We start from the raw sequence: 13,863 nt of genomic DNA on the forward strand, positions 1-13,863 counted from the left end.
GCACACGCCAGATTACACGTCGCCTCGCCCACCCTACGACACCATGCCCGGGGGTTTCTCCGGGCAAGTCTCAACGCAGGCCCCCTTCTCATCAGAAGAACTTTTTGGCAGGATCTGTCGACTTGTTCAAGCTACGAACTCTGTGGGCGTCCCCTTGGCCTCCTCCACTCAGGATTGCCTCTTGCAAAAACAACCCGATGAGTAGGGTCAGCTTCTGGGTAGCGTGCCACATGCCCCCTAGCGTTGACGGGCTATGCGGGTGATATTTGGCTGTCAGTCTCGCGGAGTAGTCACCAGTTTGACAAAGTCATTCCAGCGATATCCCATGATTCTGTGTAGACACTTATTACCAAAGGCATCAATCCGCCTCTCCAAGTCCCAATGTCCAAGTCTCACAGCTATTCAGTAAGACAGGGAGCACAAGCGACTTGAACATCCGGATATTTGTCCTTCTACACAGGTATCGATAACGCCACATACTCGTGGTGAGCGAGTCAATAATATCGTGGGCCAACCCAATTCGCCGAAATAATTCCTGAAGTGACCCCCGTGATTTTGAACTACGCTACCAAGGTATCTGAAATTTTCCGAGACCTCAATGTCCTTTCCACAAGCATGAACAGACTGTACTGTTTCATCTAGCAAGCCTCCAAACACCTGTACTTTGGTCTTGGTCCGGGAGAACATAAGTCCCAAGAGCACCCACCAGAACCTCCAGCGACTCCGCCAGGATTACTGCATCATCGGCATAAACAAGGTGACCCTGGTATTGTTTGTGCATGCTTCACAATGACTCGGGTCTACAAATCTACCTAATACCCAGTCCATACAAGTGCTGAAAAACGATGGGGCCTTGAAGGACACAGCCCTGCTTCATTCCCGCGTTCAAAGGGAAAGAAACTGGACAAGCCCCCCACACACTTCACAGCCCTCTCAGTCCCAGAATACAGGTCAGTCAGCAAACCAAAAGTCCTTGCAAGGATCCCTCGGAGTCGCAGGAGATCCCAGAGTGCCTTACGATGCACTGAGTCAAACGCCTTCATGAGATGACATAGGTTGCAAGCATCCCTTGTCGAACCTCACTCCGGCGCTCCACCAGTACGCGATCCACTAGAATACGGTTCAATAAAAAACACAATATAATATATGTAATCAAGTATTTGAATAGTTTGTCATTTATTATATGAATCTATGATCAAATAGCATAAAAGTAAAACATACTCACACAGAGGAATTCTAGTAGGCTATTATTTCATAGAGTAATTAGATTTACTTAGCAAATTTGGCAAAAGTAATTTTTATTTTTTGTTCTTACTACTACATGCAGTAAGTTATATTGCCATACAGTCAATTAATATAAAAAGTTACAGTATCATCGCTGTTTCAGTCGTTAATCACACCTTTATATAATCCTTCGGAGCTTCCGGTACAATCCTCACTGTTTCTGAGACAGTTCTTTAAATACTTCGCTTAAATATATTAAACAGATAACCCATGCTGGCATATGAGTCTCCGGTTGCTTGATAACGCAGAGGTATAGCTATGGTCTGGTTTCAGCACTAATTGTCAGTTTTTTTTCCTAATAGCATGCTGAAGCTCTGACACTCTAGAAAAACAAACTCAATATATGGCCATCACTTGCTAGATCACGCATTATTGTGCTGTTACGTGTTCTCAAAAACTCTTATCCATATTTTTTTTTTTTTTTATTCTCTGCTAAATTAGGTTGGCAGCAGCAACGCCATCACAAAACAAGTTGGTGCACCGACAACCCTACTGCTGTGCAACCTTGGAGCAACGTCTGGACAGTGTGGAGTATGCGTCTCTCACTTTCATGCATTCAGTTTTATTCCAGAAGGCGTGGGCTTAGCGCAACGAAACAAGGCACAGTATGGACAATGCAATGTTCTATGATATGTCTCCACATAGCCTGCTTCATTGGCTTTGACAAAAGGTGCTTTTAATACGTCAAATCGCCACGATGATCTCTGACTTTGTTTTCACACCTTTCTCGTGATAGTCTCGCCTTCAGAGGAAATAAAATGCTCTCAAATGTACTTTTAATCATAATCACCATTATTTCTAGTTTGTGATTACTCAAAATAAATTGTGCAGCTTCCCACTCCATGATACAACTCTAAATGATTTGAGGTAAAGGAACGTATTTCTTGCCATCGTTATTGATAGACTTTTCCAAACGAACTTTATGCTGCAGTAGTGAGTCTTTAAAATTTTCGTGTTTCTTGATTTGCTCAGAAATGCCAGCACTGCCGCGGAGCGTCTGCGCTGTCTGCTGCCTGTTGCTGCTTACGGGAGTGGTGGTCGGCAGGCCGCGGCTTCTCCAAGGTAAGCTCTCCCATCACTGCTGAATAAAACTCTCAGTTGCAATAGCAATCTATATATACAGCGCTTGCACACAGCTAACGTGTCTCTTCTCTCCTCTACCCTCCCATTTATTGATTAATCGTCCCTCTGCATGTTATGTAGGATTTTGGTTTCGACTTACAGATGCGAAGTAAAACAAGAAATACGCAAACTAGACATCTGTATAGTTAAGTATTTATTGATAACACTTGGTAGTCTGCCAACACTGCACGCTCTGGATTAATATTCCAGCTCAACTGAGAGAAATAAACTTTATGACTCAGCGCGACGGAAATACTGGGAGGACGTTAAATAACACCCCACACGCTTCCGGCCAGTTTTTACATATTCATCAATGGAGAGGAAGGATTTGAAGTAAAGATGATTGTAGTAAATACAGTAATAGAAAGGATGAAGAAAACGAGTGAGAATGTACACCTTGCTTTCCTCGGCGTTGAAAAAGCGTACGATAGGTTAATAGGCGGTTACTGTGTCAGTTGCTGGCCAGGCTAAGAGTAAGCGAGAGGGTAGTTGGAGTAATAAAGGTCATGAATGAAAACACGCGTGCTATTGACAGCATTTATAGTATACAGTATACAGTATTTATAGAGGCAGAGTGAGTACGTAGTTGTAAAGGAATTAGGCAAGGGTGTGTACTGTCCTCTTACTGTTTTGGCTGAACACAGAACTGGCAGTAAGACTGAGGAAGACAGGTTATGGGATAAAGCTGGGGAGTAGATGATTAGGATGTCTAATGTATGCAGATGACGTATACTCATCATAATTATGTGAGGACAGTGAGGAGCTGCAGCAAATGTTGAATGTGATAGCAGAGGATTTTGACGTTAAGTTTAGTAATGAGAAAAGTCAGGTACTAGTGAGGAGATAGATGAAGGAAGGACCTGGACACTAGGGGAGATAGGCAGAGGCTGCACAAGTTCATACACATACCCGCACCAAGGAATCATATTTGACGAGAAAGGGACAGATAGAATGAAGCAGGACAGAACCTTGAGGGCGAACCAGTGGGTTGTAAGGTTAGGGAGTGCGGTGCAGAGTTCAAATATTTTTTTACAGTAAAGGAAGCAACTCAAGGGCGGAAAAGTAATAATAAGGAGAAAGTAAAGCTTGCTAATCACTGCCCCTATAAAAAAAAAGAGTTCAGAAGAGTGGTCAAAGTAGAGGTTAATTTCGGGTGGAGAGGCGTCTCGATACTCTCCTCATGAAAGAATTCAAGTCGTAGGCAGAAGGATATACAGACGAAGGAAGTTTGTTCCAGAGTTTGCTAATGAAAGCGATGAAAAAATTAAGATACTGGTTAACTCTTGCATAAGGGATCTGGACAGCTAGAGTAGAAATTCGAGTGCAGCGGGGCCGCGGGAGGGGGTAGGCAAGCAGTTAAAAATTTCAAAAAAGCAGTCAGGATGAAAATATCGGTAGAAAATAGAGAGGCAACATGGCGGCGGAATTTAAGAGGTAGAGGACTGTCAGTAAGAGGAGTTAATGAGACTAAGAGCCTTAAACTCTATCCAAAAAAGCTGTGTGTGTGGAAGGCTTCCACACACACAGCTCGTGTGTGGGTGTTCCACAGTGGAACACCCACACACGAGATGCATACTCCATACGGTACTGAACGCCCAACCTCGAGGAAGCTGATTTAGTGAGAGAGGAGATATGAAGTTTCCAGTTGAGATTTTGAGTTATGGATAGACAGAGGATGTTTATTGTAGAAGAAGGTGACTGCTGAGTGTTGTCGAAAATTAGGGGATAGGTGTATGGAAGATTGTGTCGAGTTGATAGGAAATTGAGTTTTTGATAGCAAGGTAAATGATAGTAAGGTATGAGGTTAAGCGTTCCGTAGCCTCCAGCCTGGAATCATGTAGTTCTTGTTGGGAGGGTCTTCTATCAAAAGATGTTGAGTAACGCAGAGTAGTCATCGGCGTAATAATGGATGGGACAGTTTTATTTTGGAAAGATCATCATTGAACAACAGAAAGAGAGTGGGAGATAGGACGGAGTCCTGCGGAACACCACTGTTAATAGGTTTAGGGGAAGAACAGTGACCGTCTACCACCGCAGAGATAGATTGGCTAGAAAGGAAACTACTATACTATAATCGTAATTTTGCATGTAAATATCCAGTGTTCTCCGAAGTTAATGAGCAAAGTATTTTTTTAATCTGACCCTTGCCCTTTAAAGTTCTTTCGAATTGTCGCCATACAAACCTCCAATCAACTAGTATACATCATCCTTCCCTTTGAGACTGTGAGCTTCTATTTTTACTAAACCTTCGGGTTTTCTTAGTCTTGTCACGCAACCAAAGCAAATAAAATTATTAAATATCCAAGTTGCCCAATCAAGTCAAATCACGGTATAGTAACCCATCAATTTGATTATAATCCCATAACACATAAAGATAATTTAAGATCCTCTCCCGCAGCGTACTTCCGCAACTCAGGCCAGGACGAGATGCTGACAGTAACTGGAGCAGCGGCGGCGGCGGTGTTGGCCAGGGCGTGGCAGCCAAACTGTTGCGTCGTTATGTTGACCGACGGCACAGCCTCAACACCTGCTGTGGCTACGGTGTGTTGGCACTGTGAGAGTGTTGTGTGTAGCACTATACCTTGGCATTTTAATAGTGTGTTGTATGCCCTTTTTATGTGTTTTTAGTCTGTGTTCTCTGTCCGTTGGTATGAGAGCTCTACACGGTTCTCACTATTACATTTCAATAATTGAGTGTTTGTTCTATGTCCCCCGCAGGGACTGAAACTAATGATGGCGCCCTGGGGTGCAGCTGTGCTGGAGGCAAGACACGAGGAAACTTCCAACGGGAGTGTTGCGACGCTCGGCAGAGCCCTTCAGCACTCGCTCACGGTGGGCATGCCAGGTTGTCTTAGCCAAGAGTTTTAGATATATATTTCTTGTCTCCTTGGCATGAATTCCTTTTGAGTGCATCGTGGTTGTTCTTCCTAAAATAAAAGGCACCTCTTGACTGTGCCTCTTTTCGGCCCATGGAACCTAGAGTTTTTGTTTTTTGTAATCCTTGATTGGGCCTCACTTACCTGTACCGACAACTTCGGTTATTGTTGCTACAGAATCACTGATGCTAGTTTGGGGTTCACAGGTGCGGAGGGTGTCGTGGTGCATGGCTGTGGTGGTGGTGAGCGACAAACCTTCCTTTCTGGCCGCCTGGGCACAGCAGGCCCAAGAAGCTGGCCTGCTGGCATTCCCCACTCTGCTCCTGGCACTCACCAGCCTGCCACCACCTCGCCTCACGCACTTACATCATTTACAAATCATCTTCTCACAATCCAATGCCGCCCTCATTGTTAACGACGGCGGCAACTCCCCAAGGTCAGTGGAACAGTTGCTTTAGTGGAACTTCTTTCATATCTTATGTTTGCCACAGGCAAACTGAGGTGGCTGCTGGGCGCCTACCTGTATGATTCACCCCCAATCCTCGCCAGATGTAGTGTTTGGGTGCACCTGCCCTACAGTCCGCCTAACGCCCCGCCGATGCAGGTAGCCTCCTGGTCCCATAGCCGCGGCCTGAACCTCGCCTCTTCACAACCCCTCTTTCCCGACAAGTTCCACAGGTAAGTATCGGCTTTATTATGAACAATGTCTTTGCTACACTGGTGGCATCAAAAAGGACTGGTACGGGATGGTTACTGCTGCTTTTGATGGCAGGCTAACGTGGGGGCCGACCCTAGTTGTGGCAGGGGAGGAGTTCCAGCCACACGTGGTGGTAGTACAGGAGGCGGCCCAGGGTCAGGATTTTATTCTGGAGGGACCGATGGTGGAGTTACTCAACCTTCTAGCAAGTCAGATCAATTTCACGTAAGTTTTTTGTACCCTTTTAAATTATACCGTTAGGTATTGTTGCATTATATTGTGGAAAGTTATTGTCCTTCTTTATAATGAGCATGGCTTGGTGAAAGTTTAATAATTACAAACTAAAGCAGCTGTTTTTTTGTTTGTTTTGTTCATTGCTGAAGCAGCGCTTAGTGTGCTTTTATATGTTCTTGAGCTACCTCCCATAGTGTTAAAAACAAACTTAATAAAGGATCATTCAAAGACTTTGCTTTACATTTTACTTTGCATCTCGTTTTTAACTAGGGAAGTTGCCTTCTTCCGTTAAGGTGACCGTGTAGGCCCATTCTGGACACTCATGACACCCTTCGGTTACAGTTACACACTGAGGCGGCCACCTGACGGAGCGTGGGGTGTTAAGCAAGCGGACGGGTCCTGGACTGGTATGGTGGGCATGGTGAACAGGAAGGTGAGCAGGTTAATAGACTTTTTGGTGTTTTTAAAAGGTCGATGCCCGTGACTGTTTACTTGTACTTATTCCAGTCCTAACCTACCTTCATATGCAAGAATTACCAGTACTTTTTTTTTTACTATTTAATCCCTTTTACTAGGAAACAGGAATCATGTTCCTTCATCCATATTTCCAAATGGAAGTGTAGAAACCAGACATGATCTTAGACTTTAGGCGTCGTCCTTTGTTTGCATTTTTGTTTTGGCATTGTGTTGCGGGCATTTGTTTCTGATAGGATTGTATTATTAGCCTGCCAACTATGCTGATATATATATATATATATATATATATATATATATATATATATATATATATATATATATATATATATATATATATATATATATATATATATATATATATATATGGAGTTGATAATTAACAAGTGCCTCTTCAGTGTGACCACTAAAGTTATTAGTGTGAACCCTTAATATCAGGAGGTGGATTTAGGACTTGGGCCGTTTGCTGTGACCGCCATTCGCGCCACGGCCGTTGACTACACCAGAGCCATTCTAGTAGACTACGGAAGAATCTTAGCGGGTAGCGGGAAGTCGGAGGTGGACCCATGGAGTTTCTTGTTGCCTTTCACTCCTGACGTGTGGATGGCGTTCTTCGTGGCTATGGTAGCAGTGCTGACAGCTGTCGTCTTCTTAGCTCTGTGCATAGACAACTATCCACTGGATCTGCTTGGCTGGCTGGGCTCCAGAATAATGATGTACGCGAGAGTGACCTTGCAGCAAGGTGAGAGAGAGAGAGAGAGAGAGAGAGAGAGAGAGAGAGAGAGAGATTAACATAGATTTACATGTAGATATTCAGATCACACAGACCCTATGATCTTAAAACTAAGAGAAATTATATTACGTGAAATGGCTTCAAGACTTTGCATATTTACATAAGTAAATATTAAATTGAAGAAAGTGTCGAGAGACGGTCTCATGCCGGAATGCATTGCTCCATGCAGAACAGTCAAGATTGATGTACAAGACCTCATATCCCTTTTATGCAGCCCTCAAATTAATGGAAGGCATAGCCGCATAGAGATCAAGTTCCCCTATAGTCAAGGCCTGTTCATCATTGTATAGGTCAAAGAAATGTTTGGCCTCCATCATTTGCATGGTCGTCCTGGCTGTCTTCATAGGTTTTGCACCCGAAAAAACGGAACCATGGTCTGAGTATAAATTATTTTTGAACTAGGCGGATTACTACAGTATAGATAGTCTGCGAGCTCCTCGAGAGTCGCAGACCTCTCATACTTATCCAGATACACCTGATGATTCACCATCCTTCCGCCGTGCATCATACATGTATAGTACAGCAGCAAGCGAGTCTGTCACTATAGAGTTCTTAGATAATCCTGGTCTCTGATCATAGGAGATTTAGGATCAATCCCCCTTGTCCACGCCTCAAGAAGAGGAAAACCTCTAGAAACCTTATTAGACGACGCAGGAGGCCAGGTGCGATCGCGGAAAATATGGTTCCTCGCATAGCTCCCTTGTGCTAAGTTGACATAATTCTGAAGAGCGCCACAACGGGCTGGTGCCAACCATCAGGCCCCACCGAGGGAGCCTACCGGCGCCACAGGCGGAAAAAAAAAAAAAAAAAAAACGATGTTAGTGGTTATTTCCGTCCAACAAGACGGCTGTGTGTGTGTGTGTGTGTGTGTGTGTGTGTGTGTGTGTGTGTGTGTGTGTGTGTTTTCCTGCCCATACAAACATATGTAATCAAAGTTAATTAAACTATCGGGAAGCTGAAAGTTTCCATTGCAGCAAGTCACTGGCCAACATCATTGATGGAGATCTTCTTGGCAGACATTTTCTTTGGCGACGTTTCTCCATGGGAGCGTCTAGTGCTGGCGTCATGGATGGTAGTGACGTTGGTGATGCTGCGAAGCTACGCCGGCACCCTAACGTCGCTTCTGGCAGTGCGGCGGATCCCTCAACCCTATCAGGACCTGCGTCACGTTTTGGACGACCCGCACGTCACCATGATGTGGGAGGCAGGCTCAATGTATGCCCAGTTTCTGATGGTAAGTTGCCGGTATGTTGTTGCGTGTCAAAAACACTACTGACCAAATAGCAACTATGGCTGGAGTAGGTAGGAAGACACCTACCGAACGGGCGCAAGCCACTCCCGGTGAGGTATATATGGGAGGTGAGAAGGGAGCTGAAGCCCTCCAAAGACCCTTCCCATGTCCTCACTAACCGTTTCCCTATTGTCTCACCAACACCGGAGAGTAGTTCAGCATGCTCTCTAAAGACAGATCCTCTCTTTATCCACACCACACTACATTCACACAACATATACACCTTTTCCCAAAATTAAAATTTCAAAATGGCGCACATACACCAAGCCTCGGAGTCCCCGCCTGGGTGGGGGACCACAAATTCCCCCAGGGAGGACTCCCCTTCTGGCTGCCGACCCGAGAGGTGTCTTGATAACTCCTCGAACCTCTTTCTTCTCAATTTCTGCAACATTCGCGGTCTTCGCTCTAATTTTCATTCTGTGGAACATCATCTCTCTTCCTCTAAACCTCACCTTCTCTTCCTTACCGAAACACAGGTTTCTGAGGCTACTGACAGCAATCTCTACTCTGTTCCCTCCTACTATCTCTATCCTAAATTTCAATCCAAAGCTGGATGTTGCGCCTACGTGCGCAACAACATCACTAGCTCTCGTGCCCACAACCTTGACTCTTCTGAATTTTCCACCATCTGGCTAAGACTTCATTGTCATTCTATTACTATATACATCTGTGCTGTTTATCTCTCACCTAACTCTACCAACTATGTAAAATTCTTTGACTATTTGAATTCTAAAGTGGAGTACATCTTGACCCACTCTCCCTTCGCTAAAATCTCCATCCTAGGAGATTTCAATGTTCACCACCAGCTTTGGCTTCCATCCTCTTTCACTGACCATCCTGGTGAACAAGCCTACAACTTTGCTATCCTCAACGACCTAGAGCAGTTGGTCCAGCACCCTACACGTATTCCCGACCGTCTTGGAGATCGGCCCAACATTCTAGACCTCTTCCTAACCTCAAACCCTTCTGCTTATTCTGTCAAACTGTTCTCTCCGTTGGGCTCCTCCGATCACAATCTTATTTCTACATCCTGTCCTATCGCTCCTGTACACCCTCTGGACCCACCGAAGAGGCGATGCTTCTGGCATTTTACTTCAGCTCGGTGGGACGACCTGAGGATGTACTTTTCCGATTTCCCGTGGAATGATTATTGCTTCCAGGATAGAGACCCCTCTGTGTGTGCTCAGCGCATCACAGAGGTGATTGTCTCTGGAATGGAGGCATACATTCCTCGTTCTTTCTCTACTCCTCACGCTAAAAAGCCTTGGTTTAATCACGCTTGTTCTCGTGCTGTCAATGATAGAGAGGTAGCTCACAAAAGGTACCAGAGCCTTCAAACTAATGCTAATTATGAACTTTACATTTCTGCCCGAAATCGTGCCAAATCTATTCTCCGACTAACCAAAAATTCTTTCATTAATAGAAAATGTCAATACCTTGCTTTCTCTAACTCTTTCCGTGACTTCTGGCATCTACCCAAAAACATCTCCTCCAACTTCACTTCTTCATCTTTCCCTCCAATCCTCAGTCCTGACGGCAACACTGCCGTCTCATCTATCTCTAAGGCTGAACTCTTCCCTCAAACTTTTTCTAAAAACTCCACTCTGGACGATTCTGGGCATATTCCTCCTACTCATCCCCCCTCTGACTCCTTTATGCCTGTTATAAAGATTCTTCAAAATGATGTTTTCTACGCCCTCTCTGGCCTCAATCCTCAGAAGACTTATGGACCTGATGGAGTGCCTCCTATTGTCCTTAAAAACTGTGCCTCCGTGCTGTCACCCTGCCTGGTCAAACTCTTTCGCCTCTGCCTGTCAACATCTACCTTTCCTTCTTGCTGGAAGTATGCCTTCATACAGCCTGTGCCTAAGAAGGGTGACCGCTCCAATCCCTCAAACTACCGTCCTATAGCTTTACTTTCTTGTCTATCTAAAGCTTTTGAATCAATCCTTAACCGGAAGATTCAAAAGCACCTTTCCACTTCTGACCTTCTATCTGATCGCCAGTATGGGTTCCGCAAGGGGCGTTCTACTGGTGATCTCCTAGCCTTCTTAACTGACTCTTGGTCATCCTCTCTTAGCCGTTTCGGTGAAACTTTTGCTATTGCGCTGGACATATCAAAAGCTTTTGATAGGGTCTTTGCTTTCTAAACTACCCTCCTACGGTTTCTATCCTTCTCTCTGTACCTTTATCTCCAGATTCCTTTCTGACCGTTCTATTTCTGCCGTGGTAGACGGTCACTGTTCTTCCCCTAAATCTATTAACAGTGGTGTCCCACAGGGTTCTGTCCTATCTCCCACTCTTTTTCTGTTGTTCATTGATTCATGATCTTCTTTCCAAAACGAACTGTCCTATCCATTCCTACGCCGATGATTCCACTCTGCATTACTCAACTTCTTTTAATAGAAGACCCACCCTTCAGGAACTTAACGACTCAAGGCTGGAGGCTGCAGAACGCTTAGCCTCAGACCTCACTATTATTTCCGATTGGGGCAAGAAGAACCTGGTGTCCTTCAACGCCTCAAAAACACAGTTTCTCCACCTATCCACTCGACACAGTCTTCCAAACAACTATCCCCTATTCTTTGACAACATCCAGCTATCACTTTCCTCAACACTAAACATCCTCGGTCTATCCTTAACTCAAAATCTCAACTGGAAACTTCATATCTCATCTCTTACTAAATCAGCTTCCTCGAGGCTGGGCGTTCTGTACCGTCTCCGCCAGTTCTTCTCCCCTGCACAGTTGCTGTCCATATATAGGGGCCTTGTCCGCCCTCGTATGGAGTATGCATCTCATGTGTGGGGGGGCTCCACTCACACAGCTCTTCTGGACAGAGTGGAGGCTAAGGCTCTTCGTCTCATCAGCTCTCCTCCTCATACTGATAGTCTTCTACCTCTTAAATTCCGCCGCAATGTTGCCTCTCTTTCTATCTTCTATCGATATTTCCACGCTGACTGCTCTTCTGAACTTGCTAACTGCATGCCTCCCCCCCTCCCGCGGCCCCGCTGCACTCGACTTTCTACTCATGCTCATCCCTATACTGTCCAAATCCTTATGCAAGAGTTAACCAGCATCTTCACTCTTTCATCCCTCACGCTGGTAAACTCTGGAACAATCTTCCTTCATCTGTATTTCTTCCTGCCTACGACTTGAACTCTTTCAAGAGGAGGGTATCAGGACACCTCTCCTCCCGTATTTAATCTTCCTTTCGGCTACCTCTTTTGTTTCTTTTTTAGGAGCAGCGAGTAGCGGGCTTTTTTTTATTATTGTTTTCTTTTTTTGTGTGCCCTTGAGCTGCCTCCTTTGTTGTAAAAAAAAAAAAAAAAAAATGGTTTGGAGCGCACCGACACTGTTTTTTTAGAAGGCTTTGGTTTGACAGGCCGACCGACATATGTTCCTGCGTTGATAGAAATTGCAGTCAACTACACACTCTTCATTTGTTCTGAAACAGAAAAATATACCTAAAAATTTCGTAACACGATAAATGGGGGTAAAACTAGGGAACAACTACTTCTCCCCCTCCACCACCCCAGCCCCCCCCTACCCCCAAGACAAGCTTGGGGAACCGGGGTTTGGGGGGGAAGCCAAAATCACTGAAAAATGGGCTTCCAAAATATCCCTAGAAAAATCCCTAAATTAGGGGAAATTCCCTGTTCTCGAAAGTAAGGAAAATCCCTACCGTATTCTCTCACATGCGTGGGCTAATCGCTAACCAAGCATACCATCGCTAACCACCCCAAAACAGCCCCGAGCCATGACTCAAGGTCATCCGGGACTCGGGCTGAACAGGCCCGGGCTATACCCGGCCCTCAGCACGGCAGCCGTTGGGCTGCGTGTTCTAAAAAAAATAATAACCACGCGTGGTGGACCTGGTCTCACATGCGTGGGCTAATCGCTAACCAAGCATACCATCGCTAACCAAGCGTACCATCGCTAACCAAGCGTACCGTTGCTAACCAAGCGTACCATCGCTAACCAAGCGTACCGTTGCTAACCAAGCGTACCGTCGCTAACCAAACGTTTGTAGAAAAAAATATGTGAAGACCTAGTGATGTTTCATAAGGTAGGTAATGAATGCGAGCTATTTTGCGGCAGCGCCATGGCGGCCGCCGCCAGAGGAGACGACGCTTTCGTGATTATCCCCTATTTTCAACAATAAATAGTCCCTGAATTGGAAGTCACTTATTATTGCACTGCATTCAGGGACCAAAAAGAAATCCATAATATAAGTATTAACTTTGCCAGAGGTGGCTAAGGTTTCGTAAATATTATCCATTATTTTTTATGCTTACCGAGAGGGGAAGTACTGTCCAAATTAAAGAAGAGTGGACAGCTGGAGTATACCCCACCATTACTGCGGAGGTTGATAAGGATTGGAAAGGGCAGCAACTTCGTTAAGGAAGGCATGGAAGCGCTTGTTGGGGTCCTTGATGGTCATCAGGAACATAGAGCGGGCCAGATAGCCAACAAAGTGTTTTTTTTTCCTTCCATACAAAGGGACTTTAGCCTCAACGTCCCTCCACAACCTCTCAACGGTGTTGGTGTGCGCCAGGGTCGTTGGGTCCACGAAGTTGAGTGAGTGGTTCACTTTTAAATGTTTATACCCCCTCTCCGACAAGCAGTTGTAAGCTTTCCAACAGTCAGAAATGATGGTCGTTCCCGGCTCAATTTTTTCTTCGATCAGACGAAGCGGGGTTTCACTGTCTCGTTTTTCAACGGGAACCATGAAGCAGGTTCGCGTCTCCCTGCACACACCACCGTACACCCACTGGCCCTCAATAATCCTTCCTACACTGTATTTTCTTTTTCCAAATTTACTCTCGTCAATTTCTACTATTTTTCCCGGGCCACCAGTCTTTCCCTCACGCTAAATGCACCACTCTATGAGCACTTCTCTGCAAAAGCTTGCCCAATCACAAATGCTACTGTCACTCATTCCAAACTCACTTCTCATGAATTCGTACGAAAAGCAGTCACGCAGATAAGCATTGACAAAAAACGTCAATGTTTCTATATCGAGGTGTACTTTTGCAAAGCATGTGTTTTTGAAAACACACTCACTCCAGTTTCACTTTTTTTTTTTTTTTT

The 13,863-nt window shown here is 45.0% G+C and overlaps 1 pseudogene; it reads left to right on the forward strand.

Annotated features, from left to right (window-relative positions):
* LOC126998087 (uncharacterized) overlaps nt 1-13,354 on the forward strand; it is a 47,432-nt pseudogene extending 34,078 nt beyond the window's left edge.
* Nucleotides 13,355-13,863: the final 509 nt, after the last annotated feature.

The sequence above is a fragment of the Eriocheir sinensis genome, chromosome 2 (genome assembly GCF_024679095.1).
Source record: "Eriocheir sinensis breed Jianghai 21 chromosome 2, ASM2467909v1, whole genome shotgun sequence".
Classification (NCBI taxonomy): Eukaryota; Metazoa; Arthropoda; class Malacostraca; order Decapoda; family Varunidae; genus Eriocheir; species Eriocheir sinensis.